This window comes from Callithrix jacchus, chromosome 7 (genome assembly GCF_049354715.1).
Source record: "Callithrix jacchus isolate 240 chromosome 7, calJac240_pri, whole genome shotgun sequence".
Classification (NCBI taxonomy): domain Eukaryota; kingdom Metazoa; phylum Chordata; class Mammalia; order Primates; family Cebidae; genus Callithrix; species Callithrix jacchus.
The window spans coordinates 132,681,838-132,706,428 of NC_133508.1; the positions used below are offsets into that span (position 1 = coordinate 132,681,838).

Consider the following 24,591-nt stretch of genomic DNA (forward strand, 5'->3'; position numbering starts at 1 on the left):
ATAGTTTTGCATTCATGCCGGCCCTTCCCACCCATTTACAGGTGTAACTTTTACAAAGCCTGGATTCCTGTGTGCTGGCACTAGGCCGGTGTTGTGCTTAAGAAGCACAGGACAATATCCAAAATAGAATTTAAAAGGAAATGCATTCTTTATTCATTATCATGTAAGTCATAACAGAATAAACCTAGATAGGAACTCTAACATTCACTAAATTCCCAATATCTATCCTTCCTTTCTTTCTTTCTTTTATTTATTTATTTTTTTGGGGGGGCAAGGTCTCTCTCTGTCACCCAGGCTAGAGTACAGTGGTATGATGATGGCTCATTGCAGCCTCAACCTCCTAGGCTCAAGCAATCCTCCTCTCTCAGCCTCCCATGTACTTGGGACCACAAGTGCACACCACCATACTCAGGTAATATTTTTATTTTTTGTAGAGACGGGATCTCACTTTGTTGCCCAGGCTGGTCTCAAACTCCTGGGCTCAAGCAATCCTCCTGCCTCATCCTCCTAAAGTGCTGGCATTACAGGCACAAGTCACCGTGCCCAGCCTAAATTCCCAGTTTATTCTCTGTCTTCTCTGTTCATAGTTCCTCCAGTGAGACTTCTCAGATCCCTAAAGAAAACTCCTCTACCCCTTCCTTGCTTCCACGACTGCCTTTTTCCTCCAGCCCTATTCTCCTCCTCTCTTGGGATTTTATTAGATAGCTTGAGTTTGCTTCTTTCCCAGCAATAAGGAATCTTTTCTCTTTGGAAGAGGACAGAAATCAAGGGCTCTGTCATCAAAGCTTATCTTTAGAGCACTAGGGGAGAGGGAGAAGTGGATACTCACACAGAAATCAGCATGTCCCATCACTTAAACATTTGCAGAATAGGTATAGCTTCATTATTTTCTTATTAGTCCTCAACTCCTAGAAACATATTTTCAGTTGTTCTTCGTGATGTTCAAAGTGCCACATCAACAATTATCCCAGCTTGGAAATTGAGCCTGCTTGCTGGTGAAAAGCAACAACTCAATTGATGAGACCAGCTTAGAAACAAGGCTATGATAAGTTTGAGCTGGTAGATCTTACCTGGCTGAAGCAGGAAAGGATGCAACTACATCAAGTCTCTTTCTTGTGTGCAAGAACCTGTTCATCCATTCATTCATTCAACCACTAAACCAACATTTTCTGTGCAACCATTACTCTTCTGCTAGATGAGAAGAGACTGAAATGAATAAGACTCAGCCTTCATCTTCAAGGAAGTCACCTCTAGTTGAGGAAATAATCATGTGATCACATCAACCATAACGCAGTTTGGTGCATTATAGCAGACATAGTATCAAGGAACCACAGGCCACTGGGATAGAACAACTAACCCTGACACGGGATACGCATGGATCAGCCTAAAAAGGCTTTCCAGGGGAGGTGTCATTTAATCTGGATCAAAAAAGAAAAGTAGAAGCTTTTCGATGAAGACTGGAGTATAGGCACTTCAGAAAGAGGCATAGAATAGGTGATATCATAGTTACTTGAAAGAGGATGCTATTTTGGGGAAATAATAGAAGTTCAGAATAGCTGGAGTGTATGTGGCACAGAGTATTGGGAGTTGACACAAGCAAAAACGGGAAGGACCTTTGAAATTTAAAAATATATACTGGAAGAAAACAGAAAAAAATTACAATTACCAATACCCCTCATCATTTCTTAAATATTATATAAAGTAAAGCACAATAGAAATCCCCTTTCTGCCCATGCAGAACCATCGACCAAGGAAACCACAGCTATCAGTTTGAGAGATACCCTTTCTTCTTCTTACATGTATGCAATCACATTTAAATCAAGCTTTAGAAACAAAAAATTAAGTATCCTATATCTACGGATCTGCGGGTTGATTTTTTTCAGTTAGTAACATATTTTCGCAGGCCAATTTACACAGAACTATTCTGTTATTTCTAACAGACAACAAGGAACCAGTAAAGAACATTAAGTTTGGGAACAAGTGAATCAGATCTATTTTATATGGAGCCTGGATGGTAGAGAAGAGGACGTGGGCAGAGAGTCCACTCAGGGAAGGCCATGGTGACAACTCCATTGAAAAGGCCACAGGGATGAAGTTTCAGATTTCTGAGGTCAAATCATCAGGATTGTGACAGGTGATGGATTGGCTGTGTGAACGGCTTGGTGAAGGTTCTTTCGTTGTATGTGGCAGAAGCCACTCAAGGTAAGAATCATTTTGAAGCAAGGATTCAAAGGCAGGAACAAAGTGGGGACTGAGGATGGCCTGGAACCGAGAACTAGAAAGCTAGCAGGAGTCAAGATCACTGCTTACTCTTTCTAGGGCCTAGATCTCTCACTCCAACTTCCCCCTGAAGGCATGCCTCATTGTCCTCAGTGTGACTGCTTCTCCACGCGCTGGTGCCTCTCCCAGCTACAGAGCAAGTGCTTAGATCAATCCAATCCAGACCAAGAAAACCCGAATCTGGGGGGACACCTGGCCATCGTGTGTGTGTGTGTGTGTGTGAGAGAGAGAGAGAGAGAGAGAGAGTGTGTGGTGTTGAGGACTAAACTCTAATATATATTTTTTTAATCTTGCCCAAATTCCTATCTAAGGGATCTAGGGAGTCATGCCCTACAAGTCATAAATTCTCATCAATGGGTTTTATCTAACCCTATATATTGTGACTTACTTTCCAACCTGATTCTGGCATAGTATTGAGACAAGGTAGAAAACCAAAACTTTTTACCCCAAAATATGTTTCCTTGCCATATCTTTGAATAGCCCTGCAAAGCTGTTTTTTGTGGGGAAAGTTTGCATCTGTAAAGAAACTCTACTAACATAGCTAGATCCTTTTCTTCCTGACCCTCCCAATCCTAAAGAGATTAGCTGGTATCTGAATAGGAAACTTCTGTCATCTAGTGCCTCTAAGGGTAGCCACTATAAGACTTTGAAAGAACGTTGGTCTCCACAGTCTTTATCTTAACCTGAACATTCCCTTTCTATGAATCCCAGGTCTTTAGACATATTCAACCAATTGTCAACTAGAAAATGTTTAAATTCACCTATAGCCTGGAAATCCCCCTCCTTACACCCCCACCCCGCACTTTGAGTTATCCCGCCTTTCTGGACCAAATCAATGTATTTCTTAAATATATGTGATTGATGTTTCATGACTCTCTAAAATGTATAAAACCAAGCTGCGTCAGGACCACCTTGGGTACAGGTTCTCAGGACCATAATCACTCATATTTGGCTTAGAATAAATTTCTAAATATTTTACAGAGTTAGACTTTTCACAGACAGTGTTTTCAGAATTCCTGGGCAACTTTAACATGGAGCCAGGTTGAACAATCTCCAGTTTGGCAAGGCTCAGAGACTTGGAGGCGCTATTTCCAAGTTTGCAGGAGAGAGGATATGATTGGCCCACCCTGGGTCAGGGGTCCACGCTGGTCCAATCAACTGTGGCTGTGGACAGAGGCCCCGAGACACCGTGGGAATAAGCAGGGCTTCATTTAACAGGGCGACTCCTGCTGGGGAGTGGAAAGGGAGGGAGGAGTGGCCCTGACAACATCAAGGTTCTGTGGTTCCACATGGCACAGGCAAATCAGGTTTCGTATTTGTCTCTTGCTTCTTCTCTCCCGGGCAAAGCCCTGGCCTGAGTGGAAGATGAGTACTTTGTGTCACTGGCAGGGGTCCCATTAATCCTTCCCTCCCCAAAAGGACGAAGGGAGCAGCCTAGTTCTGGGGCTGCAATCCACAGGTCTCCCTCCACCAGGAGCCTGAGCTGCCTGAAGGCGCCACTCTCAGAGCCTTTTAACCAAGTCCAGAGGCAAAGAGCCTGTCTGCTGGGAAGTGGAGGCAAACAGCTGTGAAATGATAGGTTCTGGAATCAACTTGTCATCAGAATAAATAACGGGAGTGAATTGTGGCTTCATATTTCCATCCAGATTTGGGGGAGGAAGGGAGGCGAGAAATTGCTGACTAGAGGAATTTGAATGCCAGAGAAGCTGGCCATTTGTTGTGTCTTCATTCATATTTACTTCAACTGTTGTTAGGAAGTTCCTCCCACTCACCTAAGACCATCTCCCTAAATGCAGAATTCCTCACACCCGGCCTCAAAGCGAGGAAGGGGAACCTGGGCTGCATTTGAAGGGACTTAGTCCAACCGCAAGAGATTCATGTTTCCTGCGCCTCCGCCTCCGACTCAAAGTCAGATTGCTTCGGGGGCGTGGAACTTAACATAACTATCCAGCCCTAAGAACAGCAGGAGGGTGGTTTGGAAAGAGGCCTCTGTTTTCCTCTCTGCCAGGTCTTATCTTCCCTTTTCATACCCTGGTGTTGACCACTGCTTCCACAGTGTTTTTATACTTCGCCCACTTGGCAGTGCATGCACGCGTTTTTGAGTGAATATTTTTCAGTTTTGTTTTGATTTCTCTGGGGATGCTAAGAGGGTTATATTGTTGTGCCAAGACAGAGGACTTACTATAGATTCAGAAGACTCAGATCTCAAGTCCCAGATCTTTCAATTGCTAGTTTTGTACCTTAGGCAAATGACGTCGGTCCCCCGGCCCCCCCATTCTCTGTTATTATAGCTATCACATGCCTGCGTTTCCCAGATTTTGAACATCTTAATATTAAATTTTTATTTATCTTGGTAACAAACCCAGTGCCTAGTACATTACCTAATACATAGATATATATTTTTTTAAATTCTGAAATGTTAAGTTTTCAGTATGAAATTGGGACAATTACACCAAATTGTAAATATTAAATAAGACAATTCATGTGATGTATAAACTATAACAAATACTATGCTGAAAAGTTGTAATAATGTCACTATAAAATTTTGTATTTTTTTATGGTTCTCTTCTTATTGCATACTTAAAAAGTTTAGGGTTAGGAGTTTGTCAGGAAAACCTAGGAATTTTTATTTGCAAAATTTTATTAATTACATGATTTACTCTGTTTCTAGCATAAGCCTCTCTTCTCACTTACAGTGTTTTTTCATTTAATTAGTTACATTCCTTAATGGTTAATATTTGTGATATAAAGGATGATAGCTCTAAATGAGGGTTTGTCACCCTTTGCACTATTGACATTTCAGGCTAGATAATCCTTTGTTGGTGGGAGGGGCCTGTCCTCTTTAGCAGCATTCCTTGCACCCCACCCACTAGATGCCGTAGCCCTTCCCCCTCGCTGTAACAACCAACCGTGTCTCTGGACATTATCATCCCCTCCTCACTGTTGAGCACCATTGCTCTGAAGTCATGACTTGTGCTTTTTTCTCTTGTATGGTCTGTTACTGTCTCAATATTTGAAATGTATACCTCTTAAGTGCTGCAAAATCAGACCACTCTGAAGTCCACCCAAAGCATTTTTCTCCGATTTGGGTCTGAAGACAAGCATGTCCTTCACAGAGCATTTCCCTAGCTTGCCAGAGAAATTCCCTCTTTCTCCCCCATTCTTCCTCTATACACAAGGTCGGCACAGATCAATCCTAAAATTCCATTCACCATGACTTCCAAAAGCAAGTAGCCTTCTTGCTTTGAAAGCCTGGGATGGCTTACCTTCTTAGAATTCCCCAGGTGAACACACAATCAGCCACTGTCAGCCGCCCTGCACTAGAGAGACCCTTTATTTACCGCATATGTACATGTGGGTGTGGTCACTTTATATGATCATAAAGACAAGTCTCTCCTCAGTGAACAAACACCCATCTTTTCTTCACAAATGTACCTTTTTTCCTAGCTTCCCTCCCTTTCTCTGTGTTTGGTGTCTTTACAGATTTGTGCCACTTTACAGGCAATAACTTAATTTTTCCACCCCATTGATGACTGGAGCCAGTGTTAGAATCTTCTTGTAGCAGATAAGATGCCTGCTTTCCTCCCAGCTTCCGGTTTACCTGCTTTGAAGAGCACCAAAGCCCAAGATTGTGTCTAAAATTCATTTCCACCAAGATGCAAAAGCTGTTATTAATCACCTCCATTAGTTTGCCTCTGACCTTGGTAAGCACAAATGAACCAAGTACAAATGGTACCCACTCCTCTGAACACTGGGTACAAATTCCTGTTTCCCTGATAGAAAAGATGCTGTCTCATCAACAAATTGCCCTACGTTCTATGCATACAGCTCCCATTCCTTCTTCAGGAACCCATTCCTGTGGACAAGGAAGAAGGGGGCTTGCTGTCCTCGGACCACGTCTGCACATATTGAATGCCCAGTGTCTGACACATAACAACACTTTTTTCTCCTCAACTTTGACTTTAGGTTCAGGGGTACGTGTGTGGGGTTGTCACATGGTAAATTGCATGTCACTGGGGTTTGGAGTCCAAAGATTTCATCACCCAAGTAGTGAGCATAGTACTTGACGGCTACTTTTTCAACCCTCACCATCTTCCCACCCTTTTCCCTCGAGTAGTCCCCAGTGTCCATGGTTTCCATCTTTATGTCCATGTGTACTCAACATTTAGCTCCCACTTATAAGTGAGAACATGCAGTTTTTGGTTTGCTGATCCTGCATAATGGCCTCCAGCTGCATCCATGTTCCTGCAAAGGACATGATTTTGGTTTTTTTAATGGCTACATAGTATTCCATTGTGTATATGTACCACATTTTCTTTATGTAATTCACTTCTGGGCACCTAGGATGATTCCATATCTTTGTTATTGTGATTAGTGCTATAATGAACATATGGGCACATATGTATTTTAAGTGAATGATTTCTATTCCCTTGGGTCTATACCCAGTAATGGGATTGTTAGGTTGAATGGCAGTTCTAAGTTCTTTGAGAAATCCCCAAACTGCTTTCCATAGTAGTTGAACTAATTTACATTCCTTTCAGCAGTGTATAAGCATTCCCTTTTTCCTATAACCTCGCCAGCATCTCTTATTTTTTTGACATTTTAATAACCATTCTGACCAGCATGAGATGGTATCTCATGATTTTTATTTGCATATCTGTAATGACTAGTGATGCTGAACAGTGTTGATATGCTTATTGGCCACCTGTGTGTCTTCTTTTGAGAAGTGTTCCATGTACTCTGGCCATTTTTTAATGGGGTTGGTTGGTTGTTAGCTACATAACCACATTTCTACAGTTGCTTTTGGCAAGAGTGTTTGATGGCTTAAGATTGCTCTCTTTACAAAGTAGCTACATTTTAAATTAACATTCTGAAGATGAGCTGACACAATGCATCCAACATATTTCAGAATAATTCCCTTCACACTGACAGCCACCATCACCACCACCTCTTTGAACCCCTACTCAGTGCTTGATGTACATTAACTCATTTAAATCTCACAACAATCCTGATGAGGTCTTACTGGAAGTAAGAATTATTACTTCCATCTTACAGATGAGGAAACTAAAACTCAGAGATGTTGTGTGAACTTGACCAACAACCCACACTTGTTAAGTAGCAAATTTAGGATTTGATCCAAAGCACAACAAAGTGAGATGCTGGACATTAGCAACCAGAAGAGAGATTTCTCTGAAACTCTGAAGTGGAATAAAGAGCTTCCTATCTAATCCCAGCAACTATCACATTAAGAAAAAGAATCTTAGAAAACATCTCTCAGAGTGATATGAAAAATACAAATTAGGAATCATAAAATCTGGGTCTTAATCCCTGCTTTACTACTTTCAAGCTGAGTGATCAGGGACAATTTATCACTGCTGAGCATCAGTTTTCTCATCTAAAATGGAAATTACAGGGCTTTTGTTAGTAATGATGTTTTAACTGTTAATCTCTACAAAAATGTAGTTCAACCACAGGCATTTCCAAAGAGTCTCATCACCAAATCCTGGGAAGAACCTGGCTTCTCTGCTCAAGTTAAGTTAGACGGCCGCTGCTGAGGTTGTCCAAAGGCAATGTTCTCTTTCTCATAACATCAGTGATGACACAGAAAAAGCGAGCATGTCAGGCTATGGGGCTGCTCCTCTAATAGGCTGGCCATGTTTGGAACATAGGTCCGGGCCTCTCCTGGCCAGTAACCACTAGGACAGGACGAACAGATGCAAGGGCATGCCTCCAAGTGGCTGGCCAGCACTCGGGGGCTTTAGAACATTGTGGTTAACCTCAGGCTCTGGCAGGAGGGAAAAGTCCCAGCTCCCAAGTTAGTTGCGTCCACAAAAGTAAGCCAAAATGAGTCATGTGATAATGGAGAAACCACCAGAGACAGCTTTCCATGTAAGGATCACAGTAAAGAATAAAAGCCGGCAATGGGAGAATTCTAAGCACCTGGATGGCTGATGTTTCTTTTTTTTTTTTTTTTTTTTTTTTTGCAGTTGCATGGATGTGTATATGTGAGATTGATTTAAATTTAGGGTTGCTGCTGTTTGATACCCAGACAGTCAAGGTTACAATGAGCTGAGATTGTGCTGCTCCACTCCAGCCTGTGTGACTCCAGCCTAGGATGTCTCAAAACAACGAAATAACAACAACAAAAAACCCAGCCTGGCCAACACAGTCAAACCTTGTCTCTACAAAAAAATACAAAAATTAGCTGAATGTGAGGAGGGTAGATCATCTGAGGTAAGGAGTCCGAGACCAGCCTGGCCAACATGGTGAAACCCCAGCTCTACTAAGAATACAAAAATTAGCTGGGCATGGTTTTTTTTTTTTTTTTTTTTTTTTTGAGAAGAAGAAGGGGAAAAAAAGAAAAAGAGGGAAAAAGGAATATTACTTCATTCCTAAAATGGGTTTCAATAATGGTCGATCAATATTTTGAGTGTTTAAAGTGGTTAATGCATATTTTATGTGTTTAAAATGGAGACCTCTATTGTGTTTATTTGTTCTGGCTCTGAGTTCAAGTCCTGGATATCGTTATCAATTTGTTGTCTCGTTGAATCTAAATCTCATTATGTGTCTTACGTATCTGGGTGTTAAGATCTCTTATTGTTGCATTAATCCTTTTACCCTTGTATCCTTGTAGCTTTGAAATCTATTTTGTCAAATGTAAAAATTGCAACTCCTGCTTTTTATTTATTTATTTTTGCTCTCCATTTGGTTGGTACGTTTTTTTTTCCAACCCTTTATTTTGAGTCTATGTATATCTTTGGATATACCATTAGATTTTGTCTGTATCTTTTGATTGGGAGATTTGGTCGATTTAAATTTAGGGTTGCTGCTGTTTGATATTAACTGGCTATTTTGTCCTTTTGTTGATAAAAATTCTTCTTTATGTTAATGCTCTTTACTTTTTGGTGTATTTTTAGAAAGGGTCATACTGGTTGTTCCTTTCTGTGTATAGTGCTTCTTTTAGAAGTTCTTGTAAAGCAGGCCTGGTGGCAATAAAATCTCTGAGTACTTGCTTGTTCCTAAAAAATTTTATTTTTCCTTCAAATGTAAAGCTTAAATTGGCAGGATATGAAATTCTGGGCTGAAAGTTCTGTTGATTAAGTATATTGAATATTGGCCCCCACTCTCTTCTAGCTTGTAGTGTTTCTGTTGAGAGATCTGCTGTAAGCCTAATAGGCTTTCCTTTATGGGTAACTTGATCTTTCTCTCTGGCTGCCCTTAATATTTTCTCCTTCATTTCGATCTTGGTGAATCTAACGATTATGTGCCTTGGGGTTGGTCTTCTTGAGGAATATCTTTGTGGTGTTCTCTGTATTGCCTGGGGTTGAATAGTGTCCTGCTTTGCTAAATTAGGAAAATTTTCCTGGATAATGTCCTGGAGAGTATTTTCCAGCTTGAATTCATTCTCTCCGTCACATTCAGGTACACCAATCAAGCGTATATTAGGTCTTTTCACATAGTCCCATATGGCTTGGAGACTTTGCTCATTTCTTTTTATCCTTTTTTCTCTATTCTTGTCTTGTTGTTTTGTTTCATTAAGTTGATCTTCGACCTCTGATACCCTTTCTTCTGCTTGATCCATTCGGCTGTTTAAGCTTGTACATATTTCACTAAGTTCTCGTGTTGTATTTTTCAACTCCATAAGTTCATTTGTATTCCTCTCTATATTGTCTATTCTTTTCAACATTTCATCTAACCTTTTTTCCAAGTTCTTAGTTTCTTTACATTGGGTTAGAACAAGTTTCTTTAACTCCCAGAAGTTTCTTATCATCCACCTTTTAAAGCCTACTTCAGATAATGGAACACAGTCCTTTTCCATCAGGGCTTGTTCCGTTACTGATGAGTCCTTTTCCATCAGGGCTTGTTCTGTTGCTGATGGGTTCTGATTTTGAGTATACTCGGCCTTCTTAGGCTGTTTTTTTCCCTTCATTGTAGATGAACCACCTTTCTAATTAGTTTTCTGAGTCGACGTCCAACTTATTGATTCCCAGTGTTGGGATCTGAGCAACCCACTGTGGTGGCCTAAATAGCAGCGGTAAGACTGATGGTGCTCTTCTGCCCGGGAATCTCTGGTCTGGCTTCCCTCTTGAGTCCACAACAAGCGGCTCTGACTTCCCGGAGCTCCAAACTCCGGTCAGTAGGGGAAGCAGTCCCGTTGGCTCTGCATGAAGAGCTGCTGCACCGAGACGCCGGCAAAACCGCTGCGGCGGCCACAAGAGTCGCGCTGGCGACCCGTGGGGCTCCTCCACTGGGAATCGGCTGATCGGTGAGTGACGAAAATTTGTCTAAAAGTGTGGCGTCGTCTCGTTCTCTGGGCTTTCACTGGGAGCTACAATCCTGAGCTGTTAGTGGTCGGCCATCTTTGATGTTTCCTTTTTAATGGGTTGATACGTGACATGTGTGGCCAGACACGAGCGTGAGCATGGGTGTGTGCAGTGAGGGAAATCTGTGTGTATTCTTCTGCCTCCTCTGTGGCTGGTTTGCCAGCTGCTGCTTAACATCATCCATGCAGTTTGGAAACTTACACAGTAGTATTATTAGAGGGTGACCCTCATTCATTTTGGTATTACAAAATCGCCCTTTAAAAAGCTTTTCTTGCTTTGATTCTGAGAGGGGGCATAGTCCATATATTCTACCTATGCATATTTGCAACTAAATATGAGTGAATAAGCAAGGACAGCCAGAGCTCTTGAAAGCAAATGTCTCAGAGAAGTGTAACGGGGTGGGGGGGGTGCGGGCATACCCAGCTCCCAGTTCTCGAGAGCTTCTTGGCCTCTCTAACCCCGAAGAATGGGGAAAAGCGTCCCATAGGCATGGTGAGTTTCCTGTTCAAATAAATATTGCAAATGCAAAGAGTTTTGCAGAAGAGCGATTTATTAGACAGAGAGAGAGAGAGAGAGAGAGACAGAGAGAGAGAGAGAGAGAGAGAGCTCCCACACTGTTGTGGGAGGGGAATCCAGAGAGGGCTATCCTTTCAGGTAACCAGCAGCTGAAGTTTTAACCCTTGAGTTATTTCCTCCCCATTCATGTTCTCGTCCAATGAGAGGAGTTCTTTCAAACTTCCTCTGGAGTGATTGATCTTTGACTCTGATATCAGATTGGCTACTTGGTCCACAGCTCTGAGTTACAGAACCCCCTCCTCCCAGAGCTTTCAGTGGAAGTTTTAGGACAAAGGAGCCCTAGCTGGCCTTCTCTACCAAGCCCATGCGCAGGAAACCCAGACAAAGAACTTTACATTTGAAACTCCTCTGGTCCCCAGATGGAGGCATGGAACTGGGAAATTCCTGCCTTTGAAACCACACCCCTTGTGGACCCAGAAAGAGGAGTTTCTTTAACACAGTCCCTCAGTCCCCCCTCTGAACAGGAAAGTCCAACTGCTGTCATGGGCGTTGATCACTCTCCAACTACTTCCTGCTGAATTGGGGTGTAGAAGGGGCCCTGAAGTTGAGGTTCCTCCAAATGAGAGTCTTCCAGGGGTGCAGGTTGATCCAGAAGTCCACGATAGAGCTCATGAGCCAAGGACATCCAGGGTTCCATTTGCAGGACCATTTGTAGCCTCATGGACTCAATTCTAGAAGAAACGAATTTGACAAGAAGGTTAAAGATGAGAGGCCTGGGCCAGGAGCAGTGGCTCAAGCGTGTAATCCCAGCACTTTGGGAGGCCAAGGCAGGTGGATCACGAGGTCAAAAGATCAAGACCATCTAGGTCAACATGGTGAAACCCCATCTCTATTAAAGATACAAAAAATTAGCTGGGCATGGTGGCACGTGCCTTTAATCCCAGCTACTCAGGAGGCTGAGGCAGGAGAATTGTCTGAACCCAGGAGGCGGAGGTTGTGGTGAGCCGAGATCACGCCATTGCACTCCAGCCTGGGTAACAAGAGCAAAACTCCGTCTCAAAAAAAAAAAAAAGATGAGGACGGACTCAAGATGGCACGGTGAGAACAACCCAGGATTGAAGCTCTCAGTGAATGCACAGAGGGTGAGTCAGGGCCACATTTCCAGACAGATCTTTGTTGCCCACAGAATGGGGAAATTCCCAGGTATAAAAGAGACACGGGGCGCCAGCAAAGAGGTTTTGGCTGGTGCAGCCGGTGGCCAGTGCAAAGCGCACGGGTTTGGGAGCCCTGTTGAACAAGCAATCTGAGACTTGAGAGGACAGATTGGCATATCCATCTGATTGAACGGGACTTGGACAGTGAGCCAGGTCAGGAGATTCCAGGGAAACAGCGTTGGGGCCAGCACAGTGAGACAAACAAAACGGCGATTTCAAACGCTCTGGGTGGAGAGTTTCACTGTGGGCACAGCTGAAACCAGGATGGTGCAGCTCAGTGGGGGAGGGGCATCCGCCATTACTGAGGCAATCCGCCCCTACTGAGGTACACGCCCATTGCTGACACAGCCTGCCGTTGCCGAGGCAACCCGCCACAACAGAGAGACCCTGCCACAGGGTGTAGCCCGTGGCAGCAGGGCGGAGACCACAGCAGCAGGGCAGAGCCTGCAGCAAAAGGGCAGACCTCACACCAGCAGGGCGAAGCCTCAGCAGGCAAACAGTGCCTAGACTGCCTCCAAGCTGGGCAGGACAGTGCAATGGACACTCCTAAAGAAAGCCCCAACCCCCCGAGACAGAGCATCTGAGAAAAAAAGGGTTTTTTTTTTTTAATGAGTTCTGCTGCAGCAGAATTAAATGTAGCAGCCTAACAGCCCTGAATGAACAACAGAGCTCACAGCTCAGCACTGAGCTCCTATAAAGTACAGACTGTCTCCTCAAGCAGCTCCCTGACCCCTCTATATCCAGAAGACTGACATTTGGCAGGCATCATTTGGGGACCAAGATAGCAGAAAAAGAAACTGGTAGCATCCCTCACTGTTCCGCAGCTGCTACAGGTGCACCCCAGACTAGCAGGGACTGGAGTGGACCTCAGCAGTCATACAGGAAAGGGGCTAGACTGATAGAAGGAAAACCAAGTAACAGAAATACTTCATCATCAACAATCTGGGCGTCCACTCAGAGACCCAATCGAAAAGTCAGCAACTACTCAGATGACAGGTGGATAAATCCACAAAGATGGGAAGAAACCAGCACAAAAAGGAGGAAAACACCTGAAACTAGAACACCTTGCCTCTTACAAAGGACCAAAACTCCTCACCAGCAAGGGAACAAAGCTGGACGGAGAATGACTGTGATGAAATGATGGAATTAGACTTCAGAAGGTGGATAATGAGAAACTTTTGTGAGCTAAAAGAACATGTTTTAAATCAATACAAAGAAACTAAGAACCTTGAAAAAAGATTTGAAAAAAGATTCGAGGAAATGATAACAAGAATGGATAACTCAGAGAGGAATATGAATGAATTGAAGGAGCTGAAAAACACAATATGAGAACTTCACGAAGCATGCACAAGTTTCAACAGCCGAATTGACCAAGCAGAAGAAAGAATATCAGAAGTCGAAGATCAACTCAATGAAATAAAATGAGAAACCAAGATTAGAGAAAAAAAGCACAAAAAGGAATGAACAAAGTCTCCAAGAAATGTGGGACTATGTGAAGAGACCTAACCTACGTTTGATAGGCATACCAGAATATGATGAAGAGAATGAATCCAAGCTGGAAAATACTCTTCAGGATATTATCCAGGAAAATTTCCCCAACCTAACAAGACAGGCTAACACTCAAATGCAGGAAATACAGAGAACACCACAAAGATATTCCACAAGAAGAGCAACTCCAAGGCACATAATCGTCAGATTCACCAGGGTTGAAATAAAGGAGAAAATACTAAGGACAGCCAGAGAGAAAGGTCGGGTAACCCACAAAGGGAAGCCCATCAGACTCACAGCAGATTGTTGTGAACTGACTTGCCCCACGTCGGGCGCCAGCTGTTGTGAACTGAACGCGAGCCTGGGAATCTCGTCCAGCGAGAGGGTCCCAAACCTGGAAAAAAGCATGCGCCGGAAAAAAAGGAGATAGAAAAGAGCAAGGTCTGGAGAGCTACATGCGCTATGCTCATGCAGCAATTTTATTTTTGCAATATGTTTCATTATATACTTTTCTGAAGTTAAAGTTGTTTATGCCAGATCAACATACTTAAGTTACAGTAAGCAAGTTACACCCACTAAGTTACGCCCAGTAAGTAACTGAAGCCCAGTAACCAGGTTACGCCCAGTAAGTAGGTTACTTCCAGTAAGTAGGTTATGCCCAATAGGTCAAGGTAAGTAAGTTACAGTCACGCCCTGTAAGCTATGGTAAGTAAGTTACAGTTATGCTCTGTAAGCTATAGTAAGTAAGTTACAGTTACACCCAGTAAGTTATGGAAAGTAAGTTACCAAGTGCAAATACTTAAGTTAATATTTTACAATGAAGGTAACAAGGGTAACACAATCAAGCAATAAACATAAGGTGCCAAAAGTGGACACATTGCCTCCCAAGTCCTCATATCCATAAAGTAATGTCTGTTAATTATTTAGAATAACATAGTCCCTCTCTCGGTTCCTGCTTTCCCTCAGCTCGACTCCCCCAACCAGGGATCTGTGTCTGGGCTCAAGCTCATCATATGGTGAGGCCCATTTCCTAGGGGCCTCACACACGAGCGATCCCCACAGGTCTCCCTTAGCAGATCTCTCGGCAGAAACCCTACAAGCCAGAAGAGAGTGTGGGCCAATATTCAACATCCTTAAAGAAAAGAACTTTCAACCCAGAATTTCATATCCAGCCAAACTGAGCTTCATAACTGAAGGAAAAATAAAATCCTTTGTGAACAAGCAAGTACTCAGAGATTTTGTCACCAGCAGGCCTGCTTTACAAGGGCTCCTGAAAGAGGCACTACACACAGAAAGGAACAACCAGTACCAGCCATTCCAAAATCACACTGAATGCTAAAGAGCATCAACATAATGAAGAATCTACATCAACTAACAGGCAAAACAGCCAGCTAGCCTCAAAATGGCAGTATCAAATTCACACATAACAATATTAACCATAAATGTAAATGGACTAAATGCACCAATCAAAAGACACAGACTGGCAAATTGGATAAAAAACCAAAACCCATCAGTGTGCTGTATCCAGGAAACCCATCTCACATGCAAGGATACTCAAAGGCTCAAAATAAAGGGATGGAGGAAGATTTACCAAGCAAATGGAGAGCAAAAAAAAAGCAGGAGTTGCAATTCTCATCTCTGATAAAATAGACTTTAAAGCAACAAAGATCAAAAGAGACAAAGAAGGCCATTACATAATGGTAAAAGGATCGATACAACAAGAAGAGCTAACGATTCTAAACATATATGTACCCAATACAGGAGCACCCAGATACATAAAACAAGTTCTTAAGGACTTACAAAGAGACTTAGGCTCCCACACAATAATAGTGGGAGACTTTAACACTCCACTGTCAATATTAGACAGATCAACCAGACAGAAAATCAACAAGGATATCCAGGGCTTGAACTCAGACCTGGAACAAGCAAACCTGATAGACATCTACAGAACTCTCCACCCCAAATCCACAGAATATACATTCTTCTCAGCACCACATCACACCTACTCAAAAATTGACCACATAATTGGAAGTAAATCACTCCTCAGCAAATGCAAAACAACTGAAATCATAACAAACAGCTTCTCAGACCATAGTGCAATCAAGTTAGAACTCAGAATTCAGAAACTAACCCATAACCGCACAGCTTCATGGAAACTGAACAACTGGCTCTTGAATGTTGACTGGATAAACAATGAAATGAAGGCAGAAATAAAGAAGTTCTTCGAAACCAATGAGAACGAAGACACAACATGCCAGAATCTCTGGGACACATTTAAAGCAGTCTCTAGAGGAAAATATATAGCAATAAGCGCCCATATGAGGAGAATGGAGAGATCCAAAATTGACACCCTATCATCAAAATTGAAAGAGCTAGAGGAGCAAGATAAAAAAAAAACTCAAAACCTAGCAGAAGACAAGAAATAACTAAGATCAGAGCTGAACTGAAGGAGATAGAGACATGAAAAACCCTTCAAAAAAATCAATAAATCCAAGAGCTGTTTTTTTGAAAAGATCAACAAAATAGACAAACCACTAGCCAGATTGATAAAAAAAGAAAAGAGAGAACAACCAAATAGATGCAATAAAAAATGACAAAGGGGAAATCACCACAGATTCCACAGAAATTCAAACCATCATCAGAGAATATTACAAACAACTCTATGCACATAAACTAATAAACCTGGAAGAAATGGATAAATTCCTGGACTCCTGTGTCCTCCCAAGCCTAAACCAGGAGGAAGCTGAAACTATGAATAGACCAATAACAAGGTCAGAAGTCGAGGCAGCAATTAAGAGCCTACCACACACAAAAAAGCCCAGGTCCAGATGGGTTCACAGCCGAATTCTACCAGACACACAAAGAGGAGCTGGTACCATTCCTTCTGAAACTATTCCAAATAATCCAAAAAGAGGGAATCCTTCCCAAATCATTTTATGAGACCAACATCATCCTGACACCAAAACCCAGCAGAGATCCAACAGGAAAAGAAAACTTCAGGCCCATATCCATGATGAACATAGATGCAAAAATCTTCAAGAAAATATTGGCAAGCCGATTGCAACAGCACATCAAAAAACTTATCCATCATGATCAAGTAGGATTCATCCTGGGGATGCAAGGCTGGTTCAACCTACGCAAGTCTATAAATGTAATTCACCACATAAACAGAATCAAAAACAAAAACCACATGATTATCTCAATTGACACAGAGAAGGAATTCGACAAAATTCAACAGCTCTTTATGCTAAAAACCCTCAATAAACTCGGTATTGACGGAACGTATCTCAAAGTAATAAAAGCTATTTACGACAACCCAACAGCCAATATCATACTGAATGGGCAAAAACTGGAAGCATTCCCTTTGAAATCCGGCACTAGACAAGGATGCCCTCTTTCACCACTCCTATTCAATATAGTACTGGAAGTTCTAGCCAGAGCAATCAGGCAAGAAAAAGAAACAAAGGGTATTCAAATAGGAAAGGTGGAAGCCAAATTGTCTCTATTTGCAGATGACATAATAGTATACCTAGAAGACCCCATCGCCTCAGCCCAAAAACTCCTGAAACTGATAAGCAACTTCAGCAATGTCTCAGTATATAAAATCAATGTGAAAAACTCACAAGCCTTCCTCTACACCAATAACAGACTTACAGAAAGCCAAATCAAGAACGAACTGCCATTCACAATTGCTACAAAAAGAATAAAATACCTAGGAATACAACTCACAAGGAACGTAAGGGACCTCTTCAAGGAAAACTACAAACCACTGCTCAACAAAATAAGAGAGGACACAAACAGATGGAGAAATATTCCATGTTCATGGTTAGGAAGAATTACTATCATGAAAATGGCTATACTGCCCAAAGTAATTTACAGAATCAATGCTATCCCTATCAAGCTACAATTGACTTTCTTCACAGAACTGGAAAAAACCACCATGAACTTCATATGGAACCAAAAGAGAGCCCACATAGCCAAGTCAATTCTAAGCAAAAAGAACACAGCGGGGGGCATCACACTACTGGATTTCAAACTATACTACAAGGCTACAGTAATCAAAACAGCATGGTACTGGTACCAAAACAGAGATATAGACCAATGGAACAAAACAGAGGCATTGGAGGCAACACAACATATCTACAACCATACAATCTTTGATAAACCTGACAAAAACAAGCAATGGGGAAAGGATTCCCTGTTTAATAAATGGTGTTGGGAAAACTGGCTAGCCATGTGCAGAAAGCAGAAACTGGACCCCTTCCTGACACCTTACACTAAAATTAACTCCAGATGGATTAAAGACTTAAACATAAGACCTGGCACCATAAAAACCCTAGAAGAAAATCTAGGCAAAACCATTCAGGACATAGGAGTAGGCAAGGTCTTCATGAACAAAACACCAAAAGCATTGGCAATAAAAGCCAAAATAGACAAATGGGACCTAATCAAACTCCACAGCTTCTGCAAGGCAAAAGAAACAGTCACTAGAGTGAATCGGCAACCAACAGAATGGGAAAAAATTTTTGCAGTTTACCCATCTGACAAAGGGCAGATATCCAGAATTTACAAAGAACTCAAACAGATTTACAGGACAAAAATAAACAAGCTCATTCAAAAATGGGCAAAGGATACGAACAGACACTTTACAAAAGAAGACATATATGAGGGCAACAATCATATGAAAAAATGTTCATCATCACTGGTCATCAGAGATGCAAATCAAAACCACATTGAGATACCATCTCAAGCCAGTTAGAATGGCAATCATTAAAAAAATCTGGAGACAACAGATGCTGGAGAGGATGTGGAGAAAAAGGAACACTTTCACACTGTTGGTGGGTGTGTAAATTAGTTCAACCATTGTGGAAGACAGTGTGGCGATTCCTCAAGGCCTTAGAAATAGAAATTCCATTTAACCCAGCAATCCCATTACTGGGTATATATCCAAAGGACTATAAATCGTTCTACTATAAGGACACATGCACACGAATGTTCATTGCAGCACTGTTTACAATAGCAAAGACCTGGAACCAACCAAAATGCCCATTGATGATAGACTGGATTGGGAAAATGTGGCACATATACACCATGGAATATTATGCAGCAATCAAAAATGATGAGTTCGTGTTCTTTGTAGGGACATGGATGAATGTGAAGAACATCATTCTCAGCAAACTGACACAAGAACAGAAAATGAAATACCGCATATTCTCACTCATAGGTGGGTGATGAAAAATGAGAACACATGGACACAGGGAGGGGAGTATTAAACACTGGGGTCTACTGGGGGGAAAAGGGGAGGGTCGCGGGGGGAGCTGGAGAGGGATAGCCTGGGGAGAAATGCCAAATGTGGGTGCAGGGGAGAAAGGAAGCAAAACACACTGCCATGTGTGTACCTATGCAACTGTCTTGCATGTTCTGCACCTGTACCTTAAAACCGAAAATGCAATAAAAAAAAAGATGAGAGGCCTGAAGGCCAGCAATGATAGAATGGTTCTAAACTGCCTAGGAGAGGGTAGGGACAGGTCAGCCAGTTGTTAAGCTCTGTGATCCTGTTTCTTGAAGGATCTAGCCCTGTGTTCAATTGACTTCTGAGTTCTTTTAACTTTGTTTAAGACAATACCCGATTGGTTTACAAAGTACCAGCATTCTTCTCCTAAATAGACACAGATTCCTCCTCTCTCTGCTGTTAGCAGATCCAAGGCCCTTCTATTTTGAAGAGCCATGGCAGCTAAAGAGTTAAGCTGCTTCTGCAGAGAGAATTAGCAACCTTTTCCACGTCATCATTTAACTCCTAGGATAGCTTATAGTAAAACTGAGTAGAGGTAGCAATTCCTCCAATGCCAGTAGCAAGAGCTCCTATTATTCTGGCCCCCACTATGAAAGGAATAATTGGGGTTCAAGTATGGTGTGGCCTTGGCAAGAGAAGACGCTGCACCTGAGAGTCAGTGTAAATTGTCATGGGGGCACTAGGAAGGAGAGGAGGCATATTTGCCCAGGGGTATTGTTCAGGCAGTGGTAAGCTTTTGTGCCATAAACAAAGAATAAGCCTGGTGCTAGGCAGTTGAGGCCTGGGGGTAAGGCAACCAAGTTTTGGCACAGGGAAGCACTGGAGTTGTTAGTAGAATTCACACAAGTGAAGTTTGAGGCAGATGGAATTTGTAGATTGGTGACCAAGGGACCTAAAGCTCTGCATGATTTGAGGGAGAGTTTATAAGATGTAGGCCAATCCATAGGGGCGACCGCATAGAATCCGGTCACAAATAGTAAATTTAAGAGTGATAGTCCTGTCAATGCCAGGCTGTAAATCAGACTCATGAGCAGTTACTTTCTGGGGATCTTGTCAGAAGAGCAGATGTAGATCCTCTAACGGCTCGCAGGTGTACAAAGGGTCATCTCCTGGAACTTCAGGCTGTGGAGTGGAGGCCTATGATTTTCTTCAGGAGGGTCCAAGGCTCAGCCCAGTGTGATGAATCCATGAGTCAGTTCCCACCACCTTAACTGCCATTGGGGTAGACAGAGTAACTGAAAATGGTCCTTCCCAAGATGGGCCTAGAGAGGGAGTCTGAGAGGAGAGATTAACAAGCACCAAGTCTCCAGGGCAGAACAACTCTTTCCCTTTTTCCCTAGGGTTTCCTTCAGGTAAGGCCCTAAGAGCCTGTTGCTACTTAGCCAAGGAGGTTGTATCTTTTATCAGATTTGCTGTTCCTTGTCTACTACAAGATCAGTAGTAAGAAAGGGCCATTCATAAAGCACCTCATAGGGGCTGAGTCCTATTTTCTGAGAGAGTTTCGAGCCCTTAAGAGTGCTGTCGGTCATAGAGATGGCCACGGGAGGTGGGTTTCCTGTGCCAGTTTCTTTGTCTCTTAAGAATTTCATTCATCTTTTCCACTGTCCCTGAGGACTGAGGCCTCCAAGCACAGTGGAGATGATACTGTATTCCTAGCACTTTGGAAGTTCCTTGGGTCACTGCAAGTTTGAAGGCGGGGCTGTTATTGCTTTGAAGACAGCGAGGGAGTTGGAATGTAGGGATTATTTCATCAGGACTTTTATTACCTCTTGGGCTTTTTCTGTTCTACAGGGGAAAGCCTCAACCCAGTTTGTGTAGGTATCTACACATACTAACAGATATGGATATCCCTGAGACTTAGGCATAGGGGTAAAGTCCATTTGCCAGTCCTCATCTGGGTAATGACCAGCTCGCTGCTCCCCAGGAGGAGCTTTGCAATGTGCCAAAGGATTATTTTTCTGGCATATTTCACATCCCTTGACTATTTGTTGGACAGCCTTGAAGAGACCTTTTTTTGTCAATATAGATTTGGCCATTCAATGGGTATTCTCTATACCCATATGGAAGTTTCAATGCAGGGTTTTAAGTACTTTCCACAGGCTGGCAGCAGGTAGGAGTACTTTTCCCTCCTCAGTAGCTGACCATCCTGAAGGAAGAAGATGATGTCCCTGGGAGACTGCCCACTCTACCTCTTCTGATGAGTATTGAGGTTTAGTTTGCTGGAGAGGGTTTTCCCATATTAAAGGTCCTTCTGTAAATTTTTGTCTAGCTGCCCTTTTTGCTTCTAGGTTAGCTTGGCAATTGCCCTTTGCTTCTTCCTCATCTCCTTTCTGGTGACCCTGGTACCTCTTTGGGTGCTTGGACAGCTTGTAATAAGTCTAATATTTCCTTCTGATATTTAATGGGAGTTCCTGCTGAGGTTAGGAACCCTCTTTCCTTCCATATGGCAGCCTGAGCATGCAGAACCAGGTAAGCATATGTGGAATCTGTATATATGTTTATTCCCTTTCCTTTTCCCAATTTTAGAGCTCAAGGAAGGGCTGCTAGTTCTGCCAGCTGGGCACTAGTTCCAGGAGGAAGGGAATTACTTTCAAGCACTGTTCGATCACTGACTACTGCATATCCTGCCTCCTGAAATCCATTTTCTATAAAAGAACTTCCGTCAGTGTATAGGTTAAGGTCAGCATTGGCTAGAGGAGTTTCTAAGAGATCCTCTTGAGCCACATATTTCTGAGCTATAACCTGCTGACAGTCATGTTCCGTGTCTGTGCCTTTTCAGGAAGAAAAGTGGCTGGGTTGAGGGCTGCACATGTGTGCAGCTGAAGTACAGGCTCTTCAAGCACTAAGGCCCGATATTTAAGTAGGTGATTGTCGGACAGCCATAAGCCTCCTTTAGAGGCCAGAATTCCAGCTACATCATGTGAAGTCCATACAGTTAGATCTTCCCCTTGCACTATTTTAACAGCTTCTGAGACCAGTATAGCCACCACAGCTATGACCTGCAAGCAGTGGGGCCAACCTTTTGTTACTGCATCAATTTCCTTACTTAGCTATGCCACCATACCTAAGGAAGGAAAAGTGCTACTTTTTCTTACATATGTTACAGAAAAGTGCCACTCCTGACTTTTCCGTAACATATAGGGAGAAGCCATTCCCTGTAGGAAGGCTTAGAGCTGGAAACTCCAGTAGTGCCAAGGCTGCCTCAGTTACAGATGGGTGTATTAGATGGGTGTTAGCCTTTTGGGTTTCCTTAGTCAGAGCGTATAGGGGTTTGGCCACAGTGGTAGCAAGCTCTGCCAGACTGGCGGCTAACCCAAGACTTTCCCTCTTCCGAGCCCCTTGGGTCTGCTTGCCTGAAGGCCATGACTAGGACTGCAGCTTTTCTCTTGTCCCTCCTGTTCCTTTTGGCCTGTTCCTCCTGGTCTCTACTATAGAACACTGAGTTTGCTAGGTTTCATAATGATTCTAGACTCTGTTCTGGCCCCAGGGCCAGCTTCTGGAGCTTCCTTCTAATGTCCACTGCTGGTTGCATAATAAATTTGTCTTTTAGTATTACCTGATCCTCAATGGAGTCTGATGACAGGAGAGTATATTTTCTCAAGGGCTCCAATAACCCCTCAAGGAAGGCTGTTGGGTTTTCTTCCTTTCTCTGAGTTATGGTGGATAACATTGCATAATTCATGGGCCTTTTCCTAGTTCGCCTTAGTCCCTCAAGTATGCAGGTCAATAGATGCCTACAACTCCAGTTACCCTGTTCTGAGTCAGGATCCCAGCAACGGTCCGTGCTAGGGACTGCCTGTCTACCTGTAGGGAATCTATCCTTCTCCTCTGATGTCATTTGGTCATGTACTTGACTAAGGTACCAGGTGTCTCCAAACTCTTGAGCTGCTGCTAGAGCAGCCTCTCTCATTGCTGGTTAGGGTTTGACTAAGCAATAACATGGTATCTTTCCAATCTAAATTAAAGGACTGACCCAGGCCCTGCAGAACATCTATGTACTTGTCCGGGTCATCTGAAAATTTTCCTAAGTCCGCCCTGATTTGCTGTAAGTCAGAAAGTGAAAAGGGAGTGTGCACCTTGGTTGGGCCAAATTCTCCTTCAGTTGCTTGTAGGGGGCAGAGTTGGGGCATCTTAGTAGCCTGAGATATCTTGGCCTTTTCTGATTCCTCTTGGGTTACAGGAGCTGAGGAGACCTGGTCAGTATCAGTGGAGGGAGGAGCCACAGGGAATCCTAAGTATGGGGGTAGTTAGTCCTGATGAGGGGCGAGTAGGGCATAGGTTATAAGCCTTACACAGCTGAGGATTATCCCTTAGAGTAAAGAAAACTTGCACTTAGGGGACCTCAATCCATTTACCTTCCCTCTTACAGAACAGGTCTAATTGTAGAAGAGTGTTATGATATATATATTTCCCTTAGGAGGTCAAGTTTCTCCACTAGACAGAGGATATCACAGCCATGCTGTAGGTCAAATTGGTCCCAGTTATCCAGGATACACTTTCAGGGCGATTTGCTTTGGGAAGAGCAGCACCCATCTGAAACTAAACACAGGAATGCCTGCATCCCATGGTATTTCTTGCAACTGCTAGCCCTGGAGCATCCCCCAGTTACAGCACCTTATAGTTTCCTTGTGCCCTACATGCATGATCATCTTCTCCCTGCCCCCATGTGCTGGGTTTAATTATGCTTACCAGCATCATGGGCACACCCTCACTGTCTAATATCCTCTTTGGCCACCATAAGGACATGGGGACTGCCAGGCTTAGTGGCCCTGTACTGGCGCATCCTTGAAGAACTAGGCCAGTGAGTCTTGGGTGATGGGTGCCAAAATTCCCTAGCAAGAGTTCAATTAACATAAGCCTGACCATAAACCTGCCCCAGGAGGATAAACTCCTTGAGGAGGGCCTCCAAGCAGAACAATCTTAAAGAAGGTAATGGCTGGCCACATGGCCAAGCCTGGAACAATGCCGGACCTGGGCCTTCTTCCCCACCCCACTTTCCATTCTAGGAATTTGCCCTAGGGTCGTGGGTCGTATTTGAGCCTTGGACCAGGTCTGACTATAGTATTCTAGATGGAGGAGTTATGCCTTACATAGAGCCAATTCTAGGCAAGAAAAATTATATGTTATCTGATTGAGGCACCACTCAGTTGGATAGGGAAATTGAGGATGACAAAAAAATAAAATATCCTATGGCCTCCAGTACCCACTGATAGACTCTGGCTCTGTTAGGACATAACCTAGCACTGCAGACTAAGGGAACTGGCCCTGTGTATTTATCCTGTAGGAGGTCCTCATAGGCATGAGCCTGAGGGCACCATGGGCGTGCCACCCCAAAAGGCTAAAAGTCCTAGCAAGAAGGGTAATAGCCTCATGTGTAGAAAATATCTTAGAGGAAAGAGCTAGGAAGAAGTTTTCCTTATGGAAATCTGGACCCAGCAGGTTGGGGTCTGAAAGGCTGGGGGTGGCTTTCTTAGGA

The 24,591-nt window shown here is 43.1% G+C and overlaps 1 long non-coding RNA gene across 1 annotated transcript in view; it reads right to left on the reverse strand.

The window, feature by feature from the left end:
• Window positions 1-11,136: 11,136 nt before the first annotated feature.
• LOC144577175 (uncharacterized) overlaps window positions 11,137-24,591 on the reverse strand; it is a 90,729-nt gene continuing 77,274 nt past the window's right edge. The window contains exon 2 of the long non-coding RNA XR_013520572.1: window positions 11,137-11,851. This is a non-coding gene — a long non-coding RNA (uncharacterized LOC144577175). The remainder of the gene's footprint in view (window positions 11,852-24,591) is intronic.